The 24,066-nt window shown below is 51.6% G+C and overlaps 9 non-coding genes and 3 pseudogenes across 9 annotated transcripts; all 12 read right to left on the reverse strand.

Annotated features, from left to right (window-relative positions):
* Positions 1–8,465: 8,465 nt before the first annotated feature.
* On the reverse strand, positions 8,466–8,585 carry LOC141053334 (5S ribosomal RNA). The gene has a single exon (XR_012221078.1). It is a non-coding gene; the product is annotated as a 5S ribosomal RNA (ribosomal RNA).
* Positions 8,586–9,642: 1,057 nt separating this feature from the next.
* On the reverse strand, positions 9,643–9,761 carry LOC141053445 (5S ribosomal RNA). Its single transcript, XR_012221179.1, has one exon. It is a non-coding gene; the product is annotated as a 5S ribosomal RNA (ribosomal RNA).
* Positions 9,762–10,796: 1,035 nt separating this feature from the next.
* On the reverse strand, positions 10,797–10,906 carry LOC141053511 (5S ribosomal RNA; annotated as a pseudogene).
* Positions 10,907–11,560: 654 nt separating this feature from the next.
* LOC141053292 (5S ribosomal RNA) lies at positions 11,561–11,679 on the reverse strand. The gene has a single exon (XR_012221040.1). It is a non-coding gene; the product is annotated as a 5S ribosomal RNA (ribosomal RNA).
* A 2,342-nt stretch (positions 11,680–14,021) lies between these two features.
* LOC141053337 (5S ribosomal RNA) lies at positions 14,022–14,141 on the reverse strand. The gene has a single exon (XR_012221080.1). It is a non-coding gene; the product is annotated as a 5S ribosomal RNA (ribosomal RNA).
* Positions 14,142–15,198: 1,057 nt separating this feature from the next.
* LOC141053452 (5S ribosomal RNA) lies at positions 15,199–15,317 on the reverse strand. The gene has a single exon (XR_012221185.1). It is a non-coding gene; the product is annotated as a 5S ribosomal RNA (ribosomal RNA).
* Positions 15,318–16,352: 1,035 nt separating this feature from the next.
* On the reverse strand, positions 16,353–16,462 carry LOC141053513 (5S ribosomal RNA; annotated as a pseudogene).
* Positions 16,463–17,116: 654 nt separating this feature from the next.
* On the reverse strand, positions 17,117–17,235 carry LOC141053293 (5S ribosomal RNA). The gene has a single exon (XR_012221041.1). It is a non-coding gene; the product is annotated as a 5S ribosomal RNA (ribosomal RNA).
* Positions 17,236–19,577: 2,342 nt separating this feature from the next.
* LOC141053339 (5S ribosomal RNA) lies at positions 19,578–19,697 on the reverse strand. Its single transcript, XR_012221082.1, has one exon. It is a non-coding gene; the product is annotated as a 5S ribosomal RNA (ribosomal RNA).
* A 1,077-nt stretch (positions 19,698–20,774) lies between these two features.
* On the reverse strand, positions 20,775–20,893 carry LOC141053447 (5S ribosomal RNA). The gene has a single exon (XR_012221180.1). It is a non-coding gene; the product is annotated as a 5S ribosomal RNA (ribosomal RNA).
* A 1,043-nt stretch (positions 20,894–21,936) lies between these two features.
* LOC141053505 (5S ribosomal RNA) lies at positions 21,937–22,046 on the reverse strand (annotated as a pseudogene).
* Positions 22,047–22,700: 654 nt separating this feature from the next.
* On the reverse strand, positions 22,701–22,819 carry LOC141053294 (5S ribosomal RNA). The gene has a single exon (XR_012221042.1). It is a non-coding gene; the product is annotated as a 5S ribosomal RNA (ribosomal RNA).
* Between the last annotated feature and the right edge of the window lie 1,247 nt (positions 22,820–24,066).

The following is a 24,066-nucleotide window of genomic DNA, read 5'->3' on the forward strand; positions in this document are numbered from 1 at the left end:
GGGGGGCAGTATTATACCCTATGAGGGGGGCAGTATTATACCCTATGAGGGGGTGCATTATACCCTATGAGGGGGTGCATTATACCCTATGAGGGGGTGCATTATTCCCTATGAGGGGGGCAGTATTATACCCTATGAGGGGGGCAGTATTATATTCTATGAGATGGCTGCATTATATTCTATGAGATGGCTGCATTAAACTATGTGAGGGGGCTGCTTTATATTCTATGAGGGGGCTACCCCAACTCCTGCTACATAATTAAGACATGTACAACCTTATATTATACCCGGATATTAGCGTGTTTTACCGCATAATTGGTGGTCTGGCATTTAACTCTATGCAGCTACATAGTGGGCCCCAAGAATGATTTTCTCTGGTGGGCCCAAGGTGTTCCAGTCCGACGCTGGACACATACCTCCTTGCGCTGCAGTTAAATAATCTAATACTATGGTATGCTGATTAGTGACTATAATAAGCTGATTTTGGACAGCAACGGTGGTGTTCAATATATCCAATATATCCCATATTTGGTCATCTAAGTAATCTGTAGCCCTGACTAATTTATCCCACATTTGAGTAATCATAGGATAAATAAAAATAGAGCTGACAATTTTATTGGCCACACTCATCTGCACTATATGTGGTCTCCCAGAGGGACGAGGTGTATTGTCAGCAGCTCTTTTGTACAACGTGTGTTTAGGTATGCTCTGAGTATTCAACTGGTCATTCGGAATAACAAAGGTAGCTGGAGTCAAACGACCCAGAGTACAAGCACCTTTTACCCCTACTGGCAACCATTTATATGCATTGTGTCCACATACCCAGTACATGTCACTAGGTAGGTCCCATAGGGCTGAATGTTGTAATACCAGTCTATGAACTAAATCTATGAACGCAGATACATTCTGAAGCATACACCAATTTGGAAGTTGTCCTAAAGGGCTACAATACCCTACATCGGGATTTCCACAGGTGGGAGTTCCTTTCTCATATCCAGATGACTCGTTGCAAGGTATATTACCTGAAATATTAAAACAAGTTTCATTATTGCCCTGGGGAAATAAATTGGAATACTCCCAGGACGTATTATGCAACCTTCTTTCTAGCAGTATTGGTTTGAAGGCATCAGTAGAGTGGGAAGTTACATTAAAACTAACTTGTAGGCCATACATTGGAATTTGCCCCAGGTAGGTTAATCGAGTTCTATTCCTGGGTACCCAAGCCCCCCCTTTATATGCCAGATATTGAAGGTATGTATTACTTCCTGAAAGATTACCCTGCCACCAAGGGTATCCTACCCATCCCACAATAGGTATTCCAACAGTTGTGTTCCATAACTTCACATTATTTGTGGCATTATTAGCGAGTGTATCAGAGCAACTGGTCCAGGCAAATAATTCCTCGGGTGGCATAGGAATAACAAGGAACGGAATACTAGTGGCCGATACTGGTGAATGTGTGCAGATCCAGCAATCTGCTGGAGACTGAGTGTCTTTTGACCAATCATTTAGTATTTTTTCATGATGTTGTATAAACTTATTATTCAAGGACATTGGAGAATTTAGATTGTCCCACGCAGCTACCATTATTACAGAAAATGCAACAAAACCAAACCAAAACATTATGCACTCTTATGCTTTGTTAACTCCTGTGGCTAGTTTGCAATGCGATGCGTGGATCCAGGTTGGTCGTCCTTCCAACTTAACAGAAGTAGGCGTTGTTAGGAGTACTTGGTAAGGTCCTTGATATCGGGGTTCAAGGGTCTTTCTGGAGTGTTTCTTGACATATACGTAATCACCAGGTTGTAGACAGTGATTCCTTCCACACTATCTGGATCTGGAGTGGAAGAGAAAACTAGAGAATGCATTTGAGTTAAATGCTTTTGCAACTGGATTACATAACTTGTCAAATTATCCACATTAAGTGTTAAGACCTGTGGGTAGTACAACCCTGTGTTCGGTGGTCTTCCAAACAGTATCTCGAAGGGTGACAGTTTAGCTTTCCCCGTGGGTGTGTACCTTACTGAGAATAACGCTAATGGGAGACACTCTGGCCATGGTTTATGGGTTTGTTCCATGGTTTTCTGTATTTTCAATTTTAGTGTCCCGTTCATTCTCTCTACCTTCCCTGAACTCTGTGGGTGGTAGGGTGTATGAAATGCTTGTTCTACACCTATCATTTGCATTACATTTTGCATTACCTCAGTAGTAAAGTGTGTACCTCTGTCTGATTCAATTGTTTCAGGGACACCGAATCGTGGTACTAGTTCCATCACCAGTTTCTTTGCAGTAGCTCGAGCTGTAGCCGTTTTCACCGGGTAGGCCTCTGGCCATCCAGAGAAGAGATCTACACATACTAGGATATTTGCATACACTCCTACCTTGGTAGCTGTATGTCGTCAATCTGCCGTCTCTGAAACGGGTAGAGAGGCCTAGGTGTCGCTTTCTTAGGGACTTTTACTGTTTTACCTGGGTTGTGCTGTGCACAGATGAGGCATGATTGTACAAGTTTCGCGGCTGCGTAACTGAAACCAGGAGCGATCCAGAAGGCATCTACCATGGCACACATGTGACTTTTTGAGGTGTGAGTGGGGCCATGTGCTGCTTGCGCCATGATTGGGAACAGGGACTTTGGTGGGCACATTTTATCCTTATTCTCCCATACTCCATTTGAGTTCAGCTCAGCTCCCAGTCTCCCCCGGTGTACCTTCTCTGTTTGGGCAGCCTTTTGCTGGAGGGATTTCAGGACATCTAGACCCAATGTGGCTGGAATACGCTGACTCCCCGCCACCGTCCACTGCTCTCTCTAGGCCGCCTTGTGCTATTTTAGCAGCCTCGTTCGCCCTTCTATTGCCCTCTACCTCCACGGAGTCACCTTTGTGTGTGCTTTTACCTTGACAATGCCAACCTGGACTGGTAACATCAATGCCTCCATCAATTGTTTCACCAGCTCTGCATTTTTAATGGGCTTCGAATCTGTGAAAATATTAGCGACTTTACCTGCAGCGGCTCTACACGCCTCAGTGAGTGCCTTCAACTCTGCCTCCTGCGCCGACATGTGAGGAGAGAGTGGTTCCGCTCGGATTACCTCCTGTGAGGATACTACTGCATATCCAGTGTAGAATCGTCCATCCTGGTGGTATCTGGGGCCATCTACAAAAAAGAAACTCAAAGTCTGCATTAGGAACATGTTTTTCATGAATGTGTGCAAACCCAACTGTCTCCTGACTCATCAGTTCTATGCAGACATGTTCATGCGTCATGTCACAGTATCCTTCCTCACTTGCTAATACGGTCACCAATTCCCCCTTTTCTGAATCCACAGGCAGGAGGGTGGCTGGATTCAGAACGTTACATCTTTTGAGGAGTGACATTCTCAGGAATTAGTAGAGCACACTCAAGTCGGAGCTGTCTGGCCATAGACAGATGTTTTGGTTGAACTTGTAGGAGTATGGCATGGATCGTCAGTGTCATCTCACATGCCTTTCCTATTACGTCTCCACTTTTTTCCTTGTGCTCCAGCATACATGACAGGTCGTTTTATTGTCCTTGTTTGCTCAATTTCTTTAGCTACCTTAAGGAGGTCTTTCGTATCTACATGTCTCCATTCAGGTCTGGCTGTCTGTACTGCGTCTCGTAAGTCTTTGTTCATACCGTCAATGAATGCATTCACCAGTATTCTAACATCAAGTGGATTTATGCAAATGTACCCCATGTCTGCCCATTTCAGCTGTAACCGTCCAAGGTATATCTCTACTCTCTCTCCTCTTTGCTGTGTCACATTAGTCAGGAGTACAGACTGCTCTGATTGTTCCACTGCAGCCCATTGTCTTAGTGACTCACAGTACGTCTCCCCAGATCGTGCAGATTTATCATCCATGCCCCAAGCCTGATTCTTTGTCACATCTGTGTGTCTTAATTATATGATCTAGTGCGTCACCTGCCTTTAAACTCACCAACCTCTCTAGGTCTGCCCAGGTACACTTATATGTCTGCTGTACTTCCTTTATGTGTCTGTAAGACGGGAATGGTTGGTCTTCAGGGGCAGGCAGCTGCTTCAGCAAAGCTAGCTGGTCAGAGGGGCTCCAGGGATAATACACCTGTATCTTTCTTATTCTAGTCACACTTCTAGGTCCTGATGGGGTTGGTCGTCTGATGTCTACTGTCAGCTTACTCCTCAAGGGCCAATGTCCCACTACCCACTATCCACACTATTATGTCAGCTTCTTATGATCTTGTCTGGATAGGATTTAGTGCAATTCTCTTAGGTCAGTAGCACAGGTAACACTAGTAGCTATTCAGTCTGGATTTGTCTGAGTCTGACCACAGTGTTTACAAGTCCATCTGTTTTGTCTGGGTCTCTGGTTACACTTTGTCAATCAAACATTCATAATACACCTTCCATACTGCTGCACATTCTCAAGCATCATTTATTCACTTGCTATTTTCTTCCCTTGTCTGTGCCTTTTTGTACATCCAAACATTCACACTCTGGTATTTTTGCCTTTTTCAATGTTTGTCCCACTTGTTTTACTGCTTCCTTCCTTCTCTGTCTTTTGTAATTTGACACAATTTGCTATACAAATCAATCACACAACTAGAAGCAGGTTCAAACACATTAATGACCAAGCAATCACTTACAATTCCCTTCTAAATTAGGCACCATATCTTACTTTTAACTTCCAATCTTCAATTAAGTACTGTTGCTTTAAAATGCACAAATCTTTCAGCGAGCATTTCATCAAGGACAATCACAGAGAATCTGAGCACAGCTCTGTGAATCCTCTCATTAGACACTAAGCAGAGATAAGAGCGAAGGGAGAAGAAACTACGCAGCTCCATCCTTCCCCCCTCCCGTCAGAATGCAGCGTCGTCCTTCACAGAATTCTGTAGTTCTTTAGACTTATCAAAATCAATTTCTACAAAGAAACTCAAAATCACGGGATTTCACTGTAAGGGCAGATAACTGTATAATGAGATTAACCATGCCTTGCCCTTTTTCTGGCCAAATGCATTCAGGAAACTTTACAATGTAATGCCACATATAACACGAACTATATCATTACTCAATTCATTCAGTCTCAGATGTAGATTTGAAATATCTATAACGCATCTGTCCGGGATTCCACCACAACTAGAAAGGTCACAAATCTCTTGACACAAAAATGATGTGTGATGATTCATTCATATGTGCTCATTCACTGATTTTTTTTTTTTTTTTTTTTTTTTTTTTATACTCAATTACTCATCTCTCATCTTATTCAGAGGTTCTCATAGACATATATACAAGGATTCACACAGCCTGCCTATCTTGCACTTTGGATTTGATTAATACTTTTTCCAGGTTCTTTGCTGCACTACTTCCATATCTATCCTCAATTATATCACATAACCGATTTCCTTCTTCAGGTGTCTTTCCCTGACTGTTCCCCATTTTATCTTTTATTCTTATCCTGTCTCTCTTGTTGTCTTCCTGTTAGTACCCTGCCTTAGGTGGTGTATTGGGTAAACTCAAGACTAGGCTCTACTATACCTCGTTACCTTCTTCCTAAGGTGCTAACAGGCTAAATGGAGTGTCTGTTCCTCGGTGTACTACGTGTTTCGTGTACTTATATGCTATGTAGCATCCGAACAGAAATACTCCCACAACACACAGGATTGTAAATAAAGTGTCCATCTACTGGGGTTCTTCAGTCATATCCTGTCACAGGCTCATTTCACAGTCCTGTGCTCATTCGGTCACACTCTTATCTGTCACAAGGTTTATTCGTAAAGGGTGTTGATGTAAGCTTAGGCGGTGACCTCCCCGGAAGGACGCTGTCACATGACCCAGTTAGGCAATATCACCACTCTTTGAACGAATACCTACTGTGCAGCTTATTTGTCTACTTTCCACAGTCCTTCAAATCAAAGTAGCCATTCAACAACCTCCTCTATTCCTAGTGCGGAACCGTCTATTGTGAAAAACTTGTCCGTCCGGGCTGCGCAGTATGAACTGTTCACCCAGCCTTATATTCCGTAATGTCAGACCTCTCCCATTTTGATTTGCATCAGCTCTTTTTCTAAAAATAGCTGTGCACACACAGAACCTACAGTAACCTCTCATTCGAGCAGAAATTACATATGCGTGTCACACCCAATTTCCTCAGAGTTCTTATATGGACCTGATTTTACGGCCCCCTCCTCTACTAGATTCCCCTTTATACGGACCTTAGTTATAATGATAGATTATGAAGAGCAGAGAAGAGAAAAATTGATCTCTTACCTGGCCAGGTGTTTAGGTCTGCTGTTCACAATTTCATCAGTAACTGGAGTGGTCTGTAGATCGGGTAGTCTTGGAGAGTTGCCTATATCAGGTCCCTGTTCGGGCGCCAGGAAACTGTCGGGATCCCTCAGATTACTCTTTCATCTGAAGGACCGATGTTCTTAGGTGTGAAGCACCATATGTCTCTAATCAATTGCTCCGTCGAGAAGGATAACACAGACACGGCTGTATAATACCACTCGGGATGCCTGCCAAGACGCCTCTGGCTTATCAGTTAGGCTTCCGTCTTTTATAGTAAAGAATTTAAACATTTTACAGACATGCGCAGTACAAATGATTTTACAACTTGTTTTCGACAAAGAAAGTCATTTAGGCGAAAAAGCAGAGGTATTTGACCTTGGTTCACAAGGGAGATGTCTGAGACATCTCCTCGAAGAACAGATAAGGTTTTAAACAAGAGAATGCAACATAGACAGAACTCAATTTAACTCCTTCAGTTCCTATCACTAGTGTAGGGTCGGACAGGTTCGCAGGATGCAGTGACGAGACACTAAACGAATGGTGGTTTTCGAAATTACTTTTATAAAACCCTAGCCGAAGGGCTAGGCTGAACAAAACAAGGAATAAGTACAACAACAACAGTCCACGCAGGGACTCAACAATCTTAACTCAATATAGTTTCACTTAGCCTTCCAGGGACTGCTGGGTTCGGTAGCGTGGCCGCGTTGAGGTCGCTGAGGCGGCTGTCCTGAGGAAAGTGATGTCGGTGGGGGCAACAGGCCCTGAAGAAAATAATACCGTTGGGGGGCAACAAGCCCTGAAGAAAACGAGGACGTTGGGGCGCAACAGGTCCTGAAGAAAACGGGGACGTTGGGGCGCAACAGGCCCTGAAGGAAACGCTGCCGCTGGGGCGCAACAAGCCCTGAAGGAAACGCTGCCGCTGGGGCGCAACAGGCCGTGAAGGAAACGGGGACATTGGGGCGCAACAGGCCCTGAAGATAACGCTGCCGCTGGGGCGCAACAGGACCTGAAGGAAACGCTGCCACTGGGGCGCAACAGGCCCTGAAGAAAACGCCTCCGCTGGGGCACAACAGGCCCTGAAGAAAACGCTGCCGCTGGGGTGCAACAGGCCCTGAAGAAAACACTGCCGCTGGGGCGCAACAGGCCCTGAAGAAAGCAATGCCGTTGGGTCTCAACAGGCCCTGAAGTAAATGATGGAGGTGGCGCGCGGTGATGACGCAGTTCCCCAGAAAGGCCTGTAGCCGTCCTTTACCAAGGAGTCTCTTCCTAAGCCAGGGTAGCGAGCCTTTAATCCCGCCTGTGACAAGGTGGCGTATCTTGAGGCCAATGGTGGCCGGGTCGGCGTGATGGGGGAAGGCTGGGGGGAAGGGCCCAGATCTCTGAGGCCTGGTTACCGGTACTCACGGCCACAACCGGAGGTATAGTTCCTCTCTCTCTAAGGCGGGGTTTAGCGGGGATAATTCTCTCAGAACGGGAGCGGGGAGCAGTCTCTGGGCACAGTCTCTCACGTCTCTCTTGTCGGTAAATCGGCCGCTTTCTCCTCGCAGGCTCCTCTCGGTACCCCTGCAAGTCACCCTGTGTCCTGCCTTCACTCCCTCTCTTCCCCAACTGCCACTTCAGCGCATCCCCTGCTCCTTTTACCCTAGCCCCTCCCCCTGTTGCCCTGACAACCTCAGTCGCATGTCTCCCTTTGTAATTCCCCTGTTGTGCTTCCTTCAATAACTCTGATGGCGGTCCCCTTGGTTCCGGCCCAAACACTATATGGGGGTCCTCCTCCCCACACTAGTACTGAATTTGGGTCCTGGGCAGCCGTCTGATTGGGTTAGTTACACAAGCTTCTTTGCAGAAGAAGACGTTACTTCTGCCAGCCGGCCGGCCGGCCTCTAAAGATCATCCCCTGGGCGCCCGCTGAATGCCTGGCCCCTTAACGGCCCAGGATGCTTATGACGCCTTCATTTAAAGAATGCAGGCTGAGGGGTCAATAAGCACTCTTAGCTGCGGCAAGGAGCTTGGTGTGAGGCATGCGAGGAGGCGTGGTAGCGTCCCTAGCTTCAAACCATCTCAGAGGCATCAGAGGCATTATGCGGCTTGGGGCTTCCAGCTTAGGTAATGTTGGTGTCTGATAAGGCGCCCCTGTATACTAGCCGAGCTGGGCCAGGGAGCAAAATGTCATCAAAATGGTCTACAGCACTCGGTGTTCCCAGGAGGTCTCCCATCCAAGTACTGTCCTAGCCCATCCCCGCTTTGCTTCCGAGTTCGGACGAGATCGGGCGTATCCAGGGTGGTATGGCCAGTAGACACGGCTTGGTCCATCGCCTGGCCAGCCTGCCTCAGGCTCGCATGGTGGCGAGAACTCTGACCATGTGGAGGCGGGCTCCGAAGGGCCGATGCAAAGGCTGGGCCGCCCCTACAGTCTTTGTTTGTTTTGCAGTGAAACCACGCGCCGCAGCAGGGCCCGAGCATCATTTGTCTTTAAATATGGCTCCACGCAGGGTCTCCTGCAGGCTAAACCATTCATCTGGGGGGACGTGACAGAAGGCGCAAGCTGGAGCAGCCGCAACTTGAGGCGGATTGAGACGTCCAGGAGCGAATGAAGGAAGAGGGTGAGATAGAATCATAGAATCGTAGAGTTGGAAGGGACCTCCTGGGCCATCTGGTCCAACCCCCTGCTCAAAGCAGGATTCGCTAAATCATCCCAGTCAGATGTCTGTCCAGCCTCTGTTTGAAGACTTCCATTGAAGGAGAACTCACCACTTCTCGTGGCAGCCTGTTCCACTCATTGATCACTCTAACTGTTAAAAAAAATTTTCTAATATCTAATCTGTGTCTCCTCCCATTCAGTTTCATCCCATTGCTTCTAGTCTTTCCTTGTGCAAATGAGAATAAAGTTGATCCTTCTACAATGTGACAGCCCTTTAGATATTTGTAGACAGCTATTAAGTCTCCTCTCAGTCTTCTCTTTTGCAAACTAAACATTCCCAAATCCTGCAACCTTTCCTCATAAGACAGGGTTTGCAGACCGGTCACCATTCTGGTTGCCAGTGACTGTGTGCTGCTCTTCAGGGGTGTCCTGCTTGCTTCGGCCTGTAAACTGGCCTCCAGGTTGCCGGCGGATGCCCCCAAGCCCGCGGGAGGCGCTGGTCCTGTTGAAAGGAAGCCTAGTATTAAAAGTAAATAAGCAACAATGCTGGAGGCCCACGGTGATGAGAAGGATGCTGGCAGTTTGCACGGACGAAATAGCGCAAGAGAGAAAGCAAATGAAAAGAGGAAAGAAGCATGTGTGCCCTTGTGAAAGGGAATGGAAAAAAAGCATAGAGGACAGTGACCCCTGCTGGTGGAAGGAAGGAAAAAGCAAAAGCCTACAGCACCTGGTATTCCCAGGCGGTCTCCCATCCAAGTACTAACGAGGCCCGACCCTGCTTAGCTTCCGAGATCAGACGAGATCGGGCGTGTTCAGGGTGGTGTGGCCTTAGGCAGAGACAGGCTTCTCACTTGCTGCTTTTCTACTATGCAGTCTGGCTGCCGCCTGCCCTGTCCAGTGCTCAGCAAGAAAAAAATGCAGAGCTGGAAATGAACCTGGTCTAAAGGAGCGCACCTGTTCCTTAATCACGCCTGGCTGGCGCTCCTTTTTGGACTGTCTCACTTATCGCCAGTGCTCAGCAAGAGGCCCTTTTGTAATTTCCTTTCTCTTCACTTTTTTGCTGGCTCTCTTAAAGGGGTTGTAGGCAGAACGCCCCGCTCAGAGCCGCTGAGCTCACTGATCGGCTGCTGACGTGACGTCAGCGTCGCAGCCAATGCCACAGACCTGGAGCAGCGGTAAGACTCTCCGGTGGACCCGGGTAGGGTGAGTACAGGGCGGTTTGTTGCTTTCTAAAAGCCTGCAACCTGGGAAGAACGTTTAATGAAAGGGAACAACCCCTTTGACTGTCTGCAGCGCGCCACACCTAGGAAGCGCACAGTCACTTGCAAGCGAGCACGCACATATGCTTGCACATGGCCACACCTCCTATTTGCCCCTGCAGCCTCAGCGCCAGCAAGTGTCAGACTGTCCTGTCTGTCTTATTATCATTAATATTTGCGTGCCTTAGCAGGAAAATACCCCCAATTCCCTCCCGCTCCTTCCTAGTACTGAATTTGGGTCCTGGGCAGCCGTCTGATTGGGTTAGTTACACAAGCTTCTTTGCAGAAGAAGACGTTACTTCTGCCGGCCGGACGGCCTCTAAAAATCATCCCCTGGGCGCCCGCTGAATGCCTGGCCCCTTAACGGACCAGGATGCTTATGACGCCATCATTTCCAGAAGGCAGGCTGAGGGATCAATAAGCACTCTAAACCGCGGCAAGGAGCTCGGTGTGAGGCATGCGAGGAGGCGTGGTAGCGTCCCTAGCTGCAAACCATCTCAGAGGCATCAGAGGCATTATGCGGCTTGGGGCTTCCAGCTTATGTTGGTGTCTGATAAGGCGCCCCTGTATACTAGCCGAGCTGGGCCAGGGAGCAAAATGTCATCAAAATGGTCTACAGCACTCGGTGTTCCCAGGAGGTCTACCATCCAAGTACTGTCCAAGCCCATCCCCGCTTTGCTTCCGAGTTCGGGCGTATCCAGGGTGGTATGGCCAGTAGACACGGCTTGGTCCATCGCCTGGCCAGCCTGCCTCAGGCTCGCGTGGTGGCGAGAACTCTGACCATGTGGAGGCGGGCTCCGAAGGGCCGATGCAAAGGCTGGGCCGACCCTACAGTCTTTGTTTGTTTTGCAGTGAAACCACGCGCCGCAGCAGGGCCCGAGCATCATTTGTCTTTAAATATGGCTCCACGCAGGGTCTCCTGCAGGATAAACCATTCATCTGGGGGGACGTGACAGAAGGAGCAAGCTTGAGCAGCCGCAACTTGAGGCGGATTGAGACGTCCAGGAGCGAATGAAGGAAGAGGGTGAGATGGTTGCCAGTGACTGTGTGCTGCTCTTCAGGGGGGTCTTGTTGCCTGCAAAGGTGTCCTGCTTGCTTCGGCCTGTAAACTGGCTTCCATGTTGCCGGCGGATGCCCCCAAGCCCGCGGGAGGCGCTGGTCCTGTTGAAAGGAAGCCTAGTATTAAAAGTAAATAAGCAACAATGCTGGAGGACCACGGTGATGAGAAGGATGCTGGCAGTTTGCACGGACGAAATAGCGCAAGAGAGAAAGAAAATGAAAAGAGGAAAGAAGCATGTGTGCCCTTGTGAAAGGGAATGGAAAAAAGGAATAGAGGACAGTGACCCCTGCTGGTGGAAGGAAGGAAAAAGCAAAAGCCTACAGCACCTGGTATTCCCAGGCGGTCTCCCATCCAAGTACTAACCAGGCCTGACCCTGCTTAGCTTCCGAGATCAGACGAGATCGGGCGTGTTCAGGGTGGTGTGGCCGTAGGCAGAGACAAGCTTCTCACTTGCTGCTTTTCTACTATGCAGTCTGGCTGCCGGCTGCCATGTCCAGTGCTCAGCAAGAAAAAAATGCAGAGCTGGAAATGAACCCGGTCTAAAGGAGCGCACCTGTTCCTTAATCACGCCTGGCTGGCGCTCCTTTTTGGACTGTCTCACTTATCGCCAGTGCTCAGCAAGAGGCCCTTTTGTAATTTCCTTTCTCTTCACTTTTTTGCTGGCTCTCTTAAAGGGGTTGTAGGCAGAACGCCCCGCTCAGAGCCGCTGAGCTCACTGATCGGCTGCTGACGTGACGTCAGCGTCGCAGCCAATGCCACAGACCTGGAGCAGCGGTGAGACCCTCCGGTGGACCCGGGTAGGGTGAGTACAGGGCGGTTTGTTGCTTTCTAAAAGCCTGCAACCTGGGAAGAACGTTTAATGAAAGGGAACAACCCCTTTGACTGTCTGCAGCGCGCCACACCTAGGAAGCGCACAGTCACTTGCAAGCGAGCACGCACATATGCTTGCACATGGCCACACCTCCTATTTGCCCCTGCAGCCTCAGCGCCAGCAAGTGTCAGACTGTCCTGTCTGTCTTATTATCATTAATATTTGCGTGCCTTAGCAGGAAAATGCCCCCAATTCCCTCCCGCTCCTTCCTAGTGTAGGGTCGGACAGGTTCGCAGGATGCAGTGACGAGACACTAAACGAATGGTGGTTTTCGAAATTACTTTTATAAAACCCTAGCCGAAGGGCTAGGCTGAACAAAACAAGGAATAAGTACAACACCAACAGTCCACGCAGGGACTCAACAATCTTAACCCAATATAGTTTCACTTAGCCTTCCAGGGACTGCTGGGTTCGGTAGCGTGGCCGCGTTGAGGTCGCTGAGGCGGCTGTCCTGAGGAAAGTGATGTCGGTGGGGGCAACAGGCCCTGAAGAAAATAATACCGTTGGGGGGCAACAAGCCCTGAAGAAAACGAGGACGTTGGGGCGCAACAGGTCCTGAAGAAAACGGCGACGTTGGGGCGCAACAGGCCCTGAAGGAAACGCTGCCGCTGGGGCGCAACAAGCCCTGAAGGAAATGCTGCCGCTGGGGCGCAACAGGCCCTGAAGGAAACGGGGACATTGGGGCGCAACAGGCCCTGAAGATAACGCTGCCGCTGGGGCGCAACAGGCCCTGAAGGAAACGCTGCCGCTGGGGCGCAACAGGCCCTGAAGAAAACGCCTCCGCTGGGGCACAACAGGCCCTGAAGAAAACGCTGCCGCTGGGGTGCAACAGGCCCTGAAGAAAACACTGCCGCTGGGGCGCAACAGGCCCTGAAGAAAGCAATGCCGTTGGGTCTCAACAGGCCCTGAAGTAAATGATGGAGGTGGCGCACGGTGATGACGCAGTTCCCCAGAAAGGCCTGTAGCCGTCCTTTACCAAGGAGTCTCTTCCTAAGCCAGGGTAGCGAGCCTTTAATCCCGCCTGTGACAAGGTGGCGTATTTTGAGGCCAATGGTGGCCGGGTCGGCGTGATGGGGGAAGGCTGGGGGGAAGGGCCCAGATCTCTGAGGCCTGGTTACCGGTACTCACGGCCACAACCGGAGGTATAGTTCCTCTCTCTCTAAGGCGGGGTTTAGCGGGGATAATTCTCTCAGAACGGGAGCGGGGAGCAGTCTCTGGGCACAGTCTCTCACGTCTCTCTTGTTGGTAAATCGGCCGCTTTCTCCTCGCAGGCTCCTCTCGGTACCCCTGCAAGTCACCCTGTGTCCTGCCTTCACTCCCTCTCTTCCCCAACTGCCACTTCAGCGCGTCCCCTGCTCCTTTTACCCTAGCCCCTCCCCCTGTTGCCCTGACAACCTCAGTCGCATGTCTCCCTTTGTAATTCCCCTGTTGTGCTTCCTTCAATAACTCTGATGGCGGTCCCCTTGGTTCCGGCCCAAACACTATATGGGGGTCCTCCTCCCCACACTAGTACTGAATTTGGGTCCTGGGCAGCCGTCTGATTGGGTTAGTTACACAAGCTTCTTTGCAGAAGAAGACGTTACTTCTGCCAGCCGGCCGGCCGGCCTCTAAAGATCATCCCCTGGGCGCCCGCTGAATGCCTGGCCCCTTAACGGCCCAGGATGCTTATGACGCCTTCATTTAAAGAATGCAGGCTGAGGGGGTCAATAAGCACTCTTAGCTGCGGCAAGGAGCTTGGTGTGAGGCATGCGAGGAGGCGTGGTAGCGTCCCTAGCTGCAAACCATCTCAGAGGCATCAGAGGCATTATGCGGCTTGGGGCTTCCAGCTTAGGTAATGTTGGTGTCTGATAAGGCGCCCCTGTATACTAGCCGAGTTGGGCCAGGGAGCAAAATGTCATCAAAATGGTCTACAGCACTCGGTGTTCCCAGGAGGTCTCCCATCCAAGTACTGTCCAAGCCCATCCCCGCTTTGCTTCCGAGTTCGGACGAGATCGGGCGTATCCAGGGTGGTATGGCCAGTAGACACGGCTTGGTCCATCGCCTGGCCAGCCTGCCTCAGGCTCGCGTGGTGGCGAGAACTCTGACCATGTGGAGGCGGGCTCCGAAGGGCCGATGCAAAGGCTGGGCCGCCCCTACAGTCTTTGTTTGTTTTGCAGTGAAACCACGCGCCGCAGCAGGGCCCGAGCATCATTTGTCTTTAAATATGGCTCCACGCAGGGTCTCCTGCAGGCTAAACCATTCATCTGGGGGGACGTGACAGAAGGCGCAAGCTGGAGCAGCCGCAACTTGAGGCGGATTGAGACGTCCAGGAGCGAATGAAGGAAGAGGGTGAGATAGAATCATAGAATCGTAGAGTTGGAAGGGACCTCCTGGGCCATCTGGTCCAACCCCCTGCTCAAAGCAGGATTCGCTAAATCATCCCAGTCAGATGTCTGTCCAGCCTCTGTTTGAAGACTTCCATTGAAGGAGAACTCACCACTTCTCGTGGCAGCCTGTTCCACTCATTGATCACTCTAACTGTTAAAAAAAATTTTCTAATATCTAATCTGTGTCTTCTCCCATTCAGTTTCATCCCATTGCTTCTAGTCTTTCCTTGTGCAAATGAGAATAAAGTTGATCCTTCTACAATGTGACAGCCCTTTAGATATTTGTAGACAGCTATTAAGTCTCCTCTCAGTCTTCTCTTTTGCAAACTAAACATTCCCAAATCCTGCAACCTTTCCTCATAAGACAGGGTTTGCAGACCGGTCACCATTCTGGTTGCCAGTGACTGTGTGCTGCTCTTCAGGGGTGTCCTGCTTGCTTCGGCCTGTAAACTGGCCTCCAGGTTGCCGGCGGATGCCCCCAAGCCCGCGGGAGGCGCTGGTCCTGTTGAAAGGAAGCCTAGTATTAAAAGTAAATAAGCAACAATGCTGGAGGCCCACGGTGATGAGAAGGATGCTGGCAGTTTGCACGGACGAAATAGCGCAAGAGAGAAAGCAAATGAAAAGAGGAAAGAAGCATGTGTGCCCTTGTGAAAGGGAATGGAAAAAAAGCATAGAGGACAGTGACCCCTGCTGGTGGAAGGAAGGAAAATGCAAAAGCCTACAGCACCTGGTATTCCCAGGCGGTCTCCCATCCAAGTACTAACGAGGCCCGACCCTGCTTAGCTTCCGAGATCAGACGAGATCGGGGGTGTTCAGGGTGGTGTGGCCTTAGGCAGAGACAGGCTTCTCACTTGCTGCTTTTCTACTATGCAGTCTGGCTGCCGCCTGCCCTGTCCAGTGCTCAGCAAGAAAAAAATGCAGAGCTGGAAATGAACCTGGTCTAAAGGAGCGCACCTGTTCCTTAATCACGCCTGGCTGGCGCTCCTTTTTGGACTGTCTCACTTATCGCCAGTGCTCAGCAAGAGGCCCTTTTGTAATTTCCTTTCTCTTCACTTTTTTGCTGGCTCTCTTAAAGGGGTTGTAGGCAGAACGCCCCGCTCAGAGCCGCTGAGCTCACTGATCGGCTGCTGACGTGACGTCAGCGTCGCAGCCAATGCCACAGACCTGGAGCAGCGGTAAGACTCTCCGGTGGACCCGGGTAGGGTGAGTACAGGGCGGTTTGTTGCTTTCTAAAAGCCTGCAACCTGGGAAGAACGTTTAATGAAAGGGAACAACCCCTTTGACTGTCTGCAGCGCGCCACACCTAGGAAGCGCACAGTCACTTGCAAGCGAGCACGCACATATGCTTGCACATGGCCACACCTCCTATTTGCCCCTGCAGCCTCAGCGCCAGCAAGTGTCAGACTGTCCTGTCTGTCTTATTATCATTAATATTTGCGTGCCTTAGCAGGAAAATACCCCCAATTCCCTCCCGCTCCTTCCTAGTACTGAATTTGGGTCCTGGGCAGCCGTCTGATTGGGTTAGTTACACAAGCTTCTTTGCAGAAGAAGACGTTACTTCTGCCGGCCGGACGGCCTCTAAAAATCATCCCCTGGGCGCCCGCTGAATGCCTGGCCCCTTAACGGACCAGGATGCTTATGACGCCATCATTTCCAGAAGGCAGGCTGAGGGATCAATAAGCACTCTAAACCGCGGCAAGGAGCTCGGTGTGAGGCATGCGAGGAGGCGTGGTAGCGTCCCTAGCTGCAAACCATCTCAGAGGCATCAGAGGCATTATGCGGCTTGGGGCTTCCAGCTTATGTTGGTGTCTGATAAGGCGCCCCTGTATACTAGCCGAGCTGGGCCAGGGAGCAAAATGTCATCAAAATGGTCTACAGCACTCGGTGTTCCCAGGAGGTCTACCATCCAAGTACTGTCCAAGCCCATCCCCGCTTTGCTTCCGAGTTCGGGCGTATCCAGGGTGGTATGGCCAGTAGACACGGCTTGGTCCATCGCCTGGCCAGCCTGCCTCAGGCTCGCGTGGTGGCGAGAACTCTGACCATGTGGAGGCGGGCTCCGAAGGGCCGATGCAAAGGCTGGGCCGACCCTACAGTCTTTGTTTGTTTTGCAGTGAAACCACGCGCCGCAGCAGGGCCCGAGCATCATTTGTCTTTAAATATGGCTCCACGCAGGGTCTCCTGCAGGATAAACCATTCATCTGGGGGGACGTGACAGAAGGAGCAAGCTTGAGCAGCCGCAACTTGAGGCGGATTGAGACGTCCAGGAGCGAATGAAGGAAGAGGGTGAGATGGTTGCCAGTGACTGTGTGCTGCTCTTCAGGGGGGTCTTGTTGCCTGCAAAGGTGTCCTGCTTGCTTCGGCCTGTAAACTGGCTTCCATGTTGCCGGCGGATGCCCCCAAGCCCGCGGGAGGCGCTGGTCCTGTTGAAAGGAAGCCTAGTATTAAAAGTAAATAAGCAACAATGCTGGAGGACCACGGTGATGAGAAGGATGCTGGCAGTTTGCACGGACGAAATAGCGCAAGAGAGAAAGAAAATGAAAAGAGGAAAGAAGCATGTGTGCCCTTGTGAAAGGGAATGGAAAAAAGGAATAGAGGACAGTGACCCCTGCTGGTGGAAGGAAGGAAAAAGCAAAAGCCTACAGCACCTGGTATTCCCAGGCGGTCTCCCATCCAAGTACTAACCAGGCCTGACCCTGCTTAGCTTCCGAGATCAGACGAGATCGGGCGTGTTCAGGGTGGTGTGGCCGTAGGCAGAGACAAGCTTCTCACTTGCTGCTTTTCTACTATGCAGTCTGGCTGCCGGCTGCCATGTCCAGTGCTCAGCAAGAAAAAAATGCAGAGCTGGAAATGAACCCGGTCTAAAGGAGCGCACCTGTTCCTTAATCACGCCTGGCTGGCGCTCCTTTTTGGACTGTCTCACTTATCGCCAGTGCTCAGCAAGAGGCCCTTTTGTAATTTCCTTTCTCTTCACTTTTTTGCTGGCTCTCTTAAAGGGGTTGTAGGCAGAACGCCCCGCTCAGAGCCGCTGAGCTCACTGATCGGCTGCTGACGTGACGTCAGCGTCGCAGCCAATGCCACAGACCTGGAGCAGCGGTGAGACTCTCCGGTGGACCCGGGTAGGGTGAGTACAGGGCGGTTTGTTGCTTTCTAAAAGCCTGCAACCTGGGAAGAACGTTTAATGAAAGGGAACAACCCCTTTGACTGTCTGCAGCGCGCCACACCTAGGAAGCGCACAGTCACTTGCAAGCGAGCACGCACATATGCTTGCACATGGCCACACCTCCTATTTGCCCCTGCAGCCTCAGCGCCAGCAAGTGTCAGACTGTCCTGTCTGTCTTATTATCATTAATATTTGCGTGCCTTAGCAGGAAAATGCCCCCAATTCCCTCCCGCTCCTTCCTAGTGTAGGGTCGGACAGGTTCGCAGGATGCAGTGACGAGACACTAAACGAATGGTGGTTTTCGAAATTACTTTTATAAAACCCTAGCCGAAGGGCTAGGCTGAACAAAACAAGGAATAAGTACAACACCAACAGTCCACGCAGGGACTCAACAATCTTAACCCAATATAGTTTCACTTAGCCTTCCAGGGACTGCTGGGTTCGGTAGCGTGGCCGCGTTGAGGTCGCTGAGGCGGCTGTCCTGAGGAAAGTGATGTCGGTGGGGGCAACAGGCCCTGAAGAAAATAATACCGTTGGGGGGCAACAAGCCCTGAAGAAAACGAGGACGTTGGGGCGCAACAGGTCCTGAAGAAAACGGCGACGTTGGGGCGCAACAGGCCCTGAAGGAAACGCTGCCGCTGGGGCGCAACAAGCCCTGAAGGAAATGCTGCCGCTGGGGCGCAACAGGCCCTGAAGGAAACGGGGACATTGGGGCGCAACAGGCCCTGAAGATAACGCTGCCGCTGGGGCGCAACAGGCCCTGAAGGAAACGCTGCCGCTGGGGCGCAACAGGCCCTGAAGAAAACGCCTCCGCTGGGGCACAACAGGCCCTGAAGAAAACGCTGCCGCTGGGGTGCAACAGGCCCTGAAGAAAACACTGCCGCTGGGGCGCAACAGGCCCTGAAGAAAGCAATGCCGTTGGGTCTCAACAGGCCCTGAAGTAAATGATGGAGGTGGCGCACGGTGATGACGCAGTTCCCCAGAAAGGCCTGTAGCCGTCCTTTACCAAGGAGTCTCTTCCTAAGCCAGGGTAGCGAGCCTTTAATCCCGCCTGTGACAAGGTGGCGTATTTTGAGGCCAATGGTGGCCGGGTCGGCGTGATGGGGGAAGGCTGGGGGGAAGGGCCCAGATCTCTGAGGCCTGGTTACCGGTACTCACGGCCACAACCGGAGGTATAGTTCCTCTCTCTCTAAGGCGGGGTTTAGCGGGGATAATTCTCTCAGAACGGGAGCGGGGAGCAGTCTCTGGGCACAGTCTCTCACGTCTCTCTTGTTGGTAAATCGGCCGCTTTCTCCTCGCAGGCTCCTCTCGGTACCCCTGCAAGTCACCCTGTGTCCTGCCTTCACTCCCTCTCTTCCCCAACTGCCACTTCAGCGCGTCCCCTGCTCCTTTTACCCTAGCCCCTCCCCCTGTTGCCCTGACAACCTCAGTCGCATGTCTCCCTTTGTAATTCCCCTGTTGTGCTTCCTTCAATAACTCTGATGGCGGTCCCCTTGGTTCCGGCCCAAACACTATATGGGGGTCCTCCTCCCCACACTAGTACTGAATTTGGGTCCTGGGCAGCCGTCTGATTGGGTTAGTTACACAAGCTTCTTTGCAGAAGAAGACGTTACTTCTGCCAGCCGGCCGGCCGGCCTCTAAAGATCATCCCCTGGGCGCCCGCTGAATGCCTGGCCCCTTAACGGCCCAGGATGCTTATGACGCCTTCATTTAAAGAATGCAGGCTGAGGGGGTCAATAAGCACTCTTAGCTGCGGCAAGGAGCTTGGTGTGAGGCATGCGAGGAGGCGTGGTAGCGTCCCTAGCTGCAAACCATCTCAGAGGCATCAGAGGCATTATGCGGCTTGGGGCTTCCAGCTTAGGTAATGTTGGTGTCTGATAAGGCGCCCCTGTATACTAGCCGAGTTGGGCCAGGGAGCAAAATGTCATCAAAATGGTCTACAGCACTCGGTGTTCCCAGGAGGTCTCCCATCCAAGTACTGTCCAAGCCCATCCCCGCTTTGCTTCCGAGTTCGGACGAGATCGGGCGTATCCAGGGTGGTATGGCCAGTAGACACGGCTTGGTCCATCGCCTGGCCAGCCTGCCTCAGGCTCGCGTGGTGGCGAGAACTCTGACCATGTGGAGGCGGGCTCCGAAGGGCCGATGCAAAGGCTGGGCCGCCCCTACAGTCTTTGTTTGTTTTGCAGTGAAACCACGCGCCGCAGCAGGGCCCGAGCATCATTTGTCTTTAAATATGGCTCCACGCAGGGTCTCCTGCAGGCTAAACCATTCATCTGGGGGGACGTGACAGAAGGCGCAAGCTGGAGCAGCCGCAACTTGAGGCGGATTGAGACGTCCAGGAGCGAATGAAGGAAGAGGGTGAGATAGAATCATAGAATCGTAGAGTTGGAAGGGACCTCCTGGGCCATCTGGTCCAACCCCCTGCTCAAAGCAGGATTTGCTAAATCATCCCAGTCAGATGTCTGTCCAGCCTCTGTTTGAAGACTTCCATTGAAGGAGAACTCACCACTTCTCGTGGCAGCCTGTTCCACTCATTGATCACTCTAACTGTTAAAAAAAATTTTCTAATATCTAATCTGTGTCTTCTCCCATTCAGTTTCATCCCATTGCTTCTAGTCTTTCCTTGTGCAAATGAGAATAAAGTTGATCCTTCTACAATGTGACAGCCCTTTAGATATTTGTAGACAGCTATTAAGTCTCCTCTCAGTCTTCTCTTTTGCAAACTAAACATTCCCAAATCCTGCAACCTTTCCTCATAAGACAGGGTTTGCAGACCGGTCACCATTCTGGTTGCCAGTGACTGTGTGCTGCTCTTCAGGGGGGTCGTGTTGCCTGCAAAGGTGTCCTGCTTGCTTCGGCCTGTAAACTGGCCTCCAGGTTGCCGGCGGATGCCCCCAAGCCCGCGGGAGGCGCTGGTCCTGTTGAAAGGAAGCCTAGTATTAAAAGTAAATAAGCAACAATGCTGGAGGCCCACGGTGATGAGAAGGATGCTGGCAGTTTGCACGGACGAAATAGCGCAAGAGAGAAAGCAAATGAAAAGAGGAAAGAAGCATGTGTGCCCTTGTGAAAGGGAATGGAAAAAAGGCATAGAGGACAGTGACCCCTGCTGGTGGAAGGAAGGAAAAAGCAAAAGCCTACAGCACCTGGTATTCCCAGGTGGTCTCCCATCCACGTACTAACCAGGCCTGACCCTGCTTAGCTTCCGAGATCAGACGAGATCGGTCGTGTTCAGGGTGGTGTGGCCGTAGGCAGAGACAGGCTTCTCACTTGCTGCTTTTCTACTATGCAGTCTGGCTGCCGGCTGCCCTGTCCAGTGCTCAGCAAGAAAAAAATGCAGAGCTGGAAATGAACCCGGTCTAAAGGAGCGCACCTGTTCCTTAATCACGCCTGGCTGGCGCTCCTTTTTGGACTGTCTCACTTATCGCCAGTGCTCAGCAAGAGGCCCTTTTGTAATTTCCTTTCTCTTCACTTTTTTGCTGGCTCTCTTAAAGGGGTTGTAGGCAGAACGCCCCGCTCAGAGCCGCTGAGCTCACTGATCGGCTGCTGACGTGACGTCAGCGTCGCAGCCAATGCCACAGACCTGGAGCAGCGGTGAGACTCTCCGGTGGACCCGGGTAGGGTGAGTACAGGGCGGTTTGTTGCTTTCTAAAAGCCTGCAACCTGGGAAGAACGTTTAATGAAAGGGAACAACCCCTTTGACTGTCTGCAGCGCGCCACACCTAGGAAGCGCACAGTCACTTGCAAGCGAGCAAGCACATATGCTTGCACATGGCCACACCTCCTATTTGCCCCTGCAGCCTCAGCGCCAGCAAGTGTCAGACTGTCCTGTCTGTCTTATTATCATTAATATTTGCGTGCCTTAGCATGAAAATACCCCCAATTCCCTCCCGCTCCTTCCTAGTACTGAATTTGGGTCCTGGGCAGCCGTCTGATTGGGTTAGTTACACAAGCTTCTTTGCAGAAGAAGACGTTACTTCTGCCGGCCGGACGGCCTCTAAAAATCATCCCCTGGGCGCCCGCTGAATGCCTGGCCCCTTAACGGCCCAGGATGCTTATGACGCCATCATTTCCAGAAGGCAGGCTGAGGGATCAATAAGCACTCTTAGCTGCGGAAAGGAGCTCGGTGTGAGGCATGCGAGGAGGCGTGGTAGCGTGGTAGCGTCCCTAGCTGCAAACCATCTCAGAGGCATCAGAGGCATTATGCGGCTTGGGGCTTCCAGCTTATGTTGGTGTCTGATAAGGCGCCCCTGTATACTAGCCGAGCTGGGCCAGGGAGCAAAATGTCATCAAAATGGTCTACAGCACTCGGTGTTCCCAGGAGGTCTACCATCCAAGTACTGTCCAAGCCCATCCCTGCTTTGCTTCCGAGTTCGGGCGTATCCAGGGTGGTATGGCCAGTAGACACGGCTTGGTCCATCGCCTGGCCAGCCTGCCTCAGGCTCGCGTGGTGGCGAGAACTCTGACCATGTGGAGGCGGGCTCCGAAGGGCCGATGCAAAGGCTGGGCCGACCCTACAGTCTTTGTTTGTTTTGCAGTGAAACCACGCGCCGCAGCAGGGCCCGAGCATCATTTGTCTTTAAATATGGCTCCACGCAGGGTCTCCTGCAGGCTAAACCATTCATCTGGGGGGACGTGACAGAAGGAGCAAGCTTGAGCAGCCGCAACTTGAGGCGGATTGAGACGTCCAGGAGCGAATGAAGGAAGAGGGTGAGATGGTTGCCAGTGACTGTGTGCTGCTCTTCAGGGGGGTCTTGTTGCCTGCAAAGGTGTCCTGCTTGCTTCGGCCTGTAAACTGGCTTCCAGGTTGCCGGCGGATGCCCCCAAGCCCGCGGGAGGCGCTGGTCCTGTTGAAAGGAAGCCTAGTATTAAAAGTAAATAAGCAACAATGCTGGAGGACCACGGTGATGAGAAGGATGCTGGCAGTTTGCACGGACGAAATAGCGCAAGAGAGAAAGCAAATGAAAAGAGGAAAGAAGCATGTGTGCCCTTGTGAAAGGGAATGGAAACAAGGAATAGAGGACAGTGACCCCTGCTGGTGGAAGGAAGGAAAAAGCAAAAGCCTACAGCACCTGGTATTCCCAGGCGGTCTCCCATCCAAGTACTAACCAGGCCTGACCCTGCTTAGCTTCCGAGATCAGACGAGATCGGGCGTGTTCAGGGTGGTGTGGCCGTAGGCAGAGACAAGCTTCTCACTTGCTGCTTTTCTACTATGCAGTCTGGCTGCCGGCTGCCCTGTCCAGTGCTCAGCAAGAAAAAAATGCAGAGCTGGAAATGAACCCGGTCTAAAGGAGCGCACCTGTTCCTTAATCACGCCTGGCTGGCGCTCCTTTTTGGACTGTCTCACTTATCGCCAGTGCTCAGCAAGAGGCCCTTTTGTAATTTCCTTTCTCTTCACTTTTTTGCTGGCTCTCTTAAAGGGGTTGTAGGCAGAACGCCCCGCTCAGAGCCGCTGAGCTCACTGATCGGCTGCTGACGTGACGTCAGCGTCGCAGCCAATGCCACAGACCTGGAGCAGCGGTGAGACTCTCCGGTGGACCCGGGTAGGGTGAGTACAGGGCGGTTTGTTGCTTTCTAAAAGCCTGCAACCTGGGAAGAACGTTTAATGAAAGGGAACAACCCCTTTGACTGTCTGCAGCGCGCCACACCTAGGAAGCGCACAGTCACTTGCAAGCGAGCACGCACATATGCTTGCACATGGCCACACCTCCTATTTGCCCCTGCAGCCTCAGCGCCAGCAAGTGTCAGACTGTCCTGTCTGTCTTATTATCATTAATATTTGCGTGCCTTAGCAGGAAAATGCCCCCAATTCCCTCCCGCTCCTTCCTAGTGTAGGGTCGGACAGGTTCGCAGGATGCAGTGACGAGACACTAAACGAATGGTGGTTTTCGAAATTACTTTTATAAAACCCTAGCCGAAGGGCTAGGCTGAACAAAACAAGGAATAAGTACAACACCAACAGTCCACGCAGGGACTCAACAATCTTAACCCAATATAGTTTCACTTAGCCTTCCAGGGACTGCTGGGTTCGGTAGCGTGGCCGCGTTGAGGTCGCTGAGGCGGCTGTCCTGAGGAAAGTGATGTCGGTGGGGGCAACAGGCCCTGAAGAAAATAATACCGTTGGGGGGCAACAAGCCCTGAAGAAAACGAGGACGTTGGGGCGCAACAGGTCCTGAAGAAAACGGGGACGTTGGGGCGCAACAGGCCCTGAAGGAAACGCTGCCGCTGGGGCGCAACAAGCCCTGAAGGAAACGCTGCCGCTGGGGCGCAACAGGCCCTGAAGGAAACGGGGACATTGGGGCGCAACAGGCCCTGAAGATAACGCTGCCGCTGGGGCGCAACAGGCCCTGAAGGAAACGCTGCCGCTGGGGCGCAACAGGCCCTGAAGAAAACGCCTCCGCTGGGGCACAACAGGCCCTGAAGAAA

The sequence above is a fragment of the Dendrobates tinctorius genome, unplaced genomic scaffold (genome assembly GCF_039654945.1).
Source record: "Dendrobates tinctorius isolate UK_male_01 unplaced genomic scaffold, ASM3965494v1 ptg000165l, whole genome shotgun sequence".
NCBI lineage: Eukaryota > Metazoa > Chordata > Amphibia > Anura > Dendrobatidae > Dendrobates > Dendrobates tinctorius.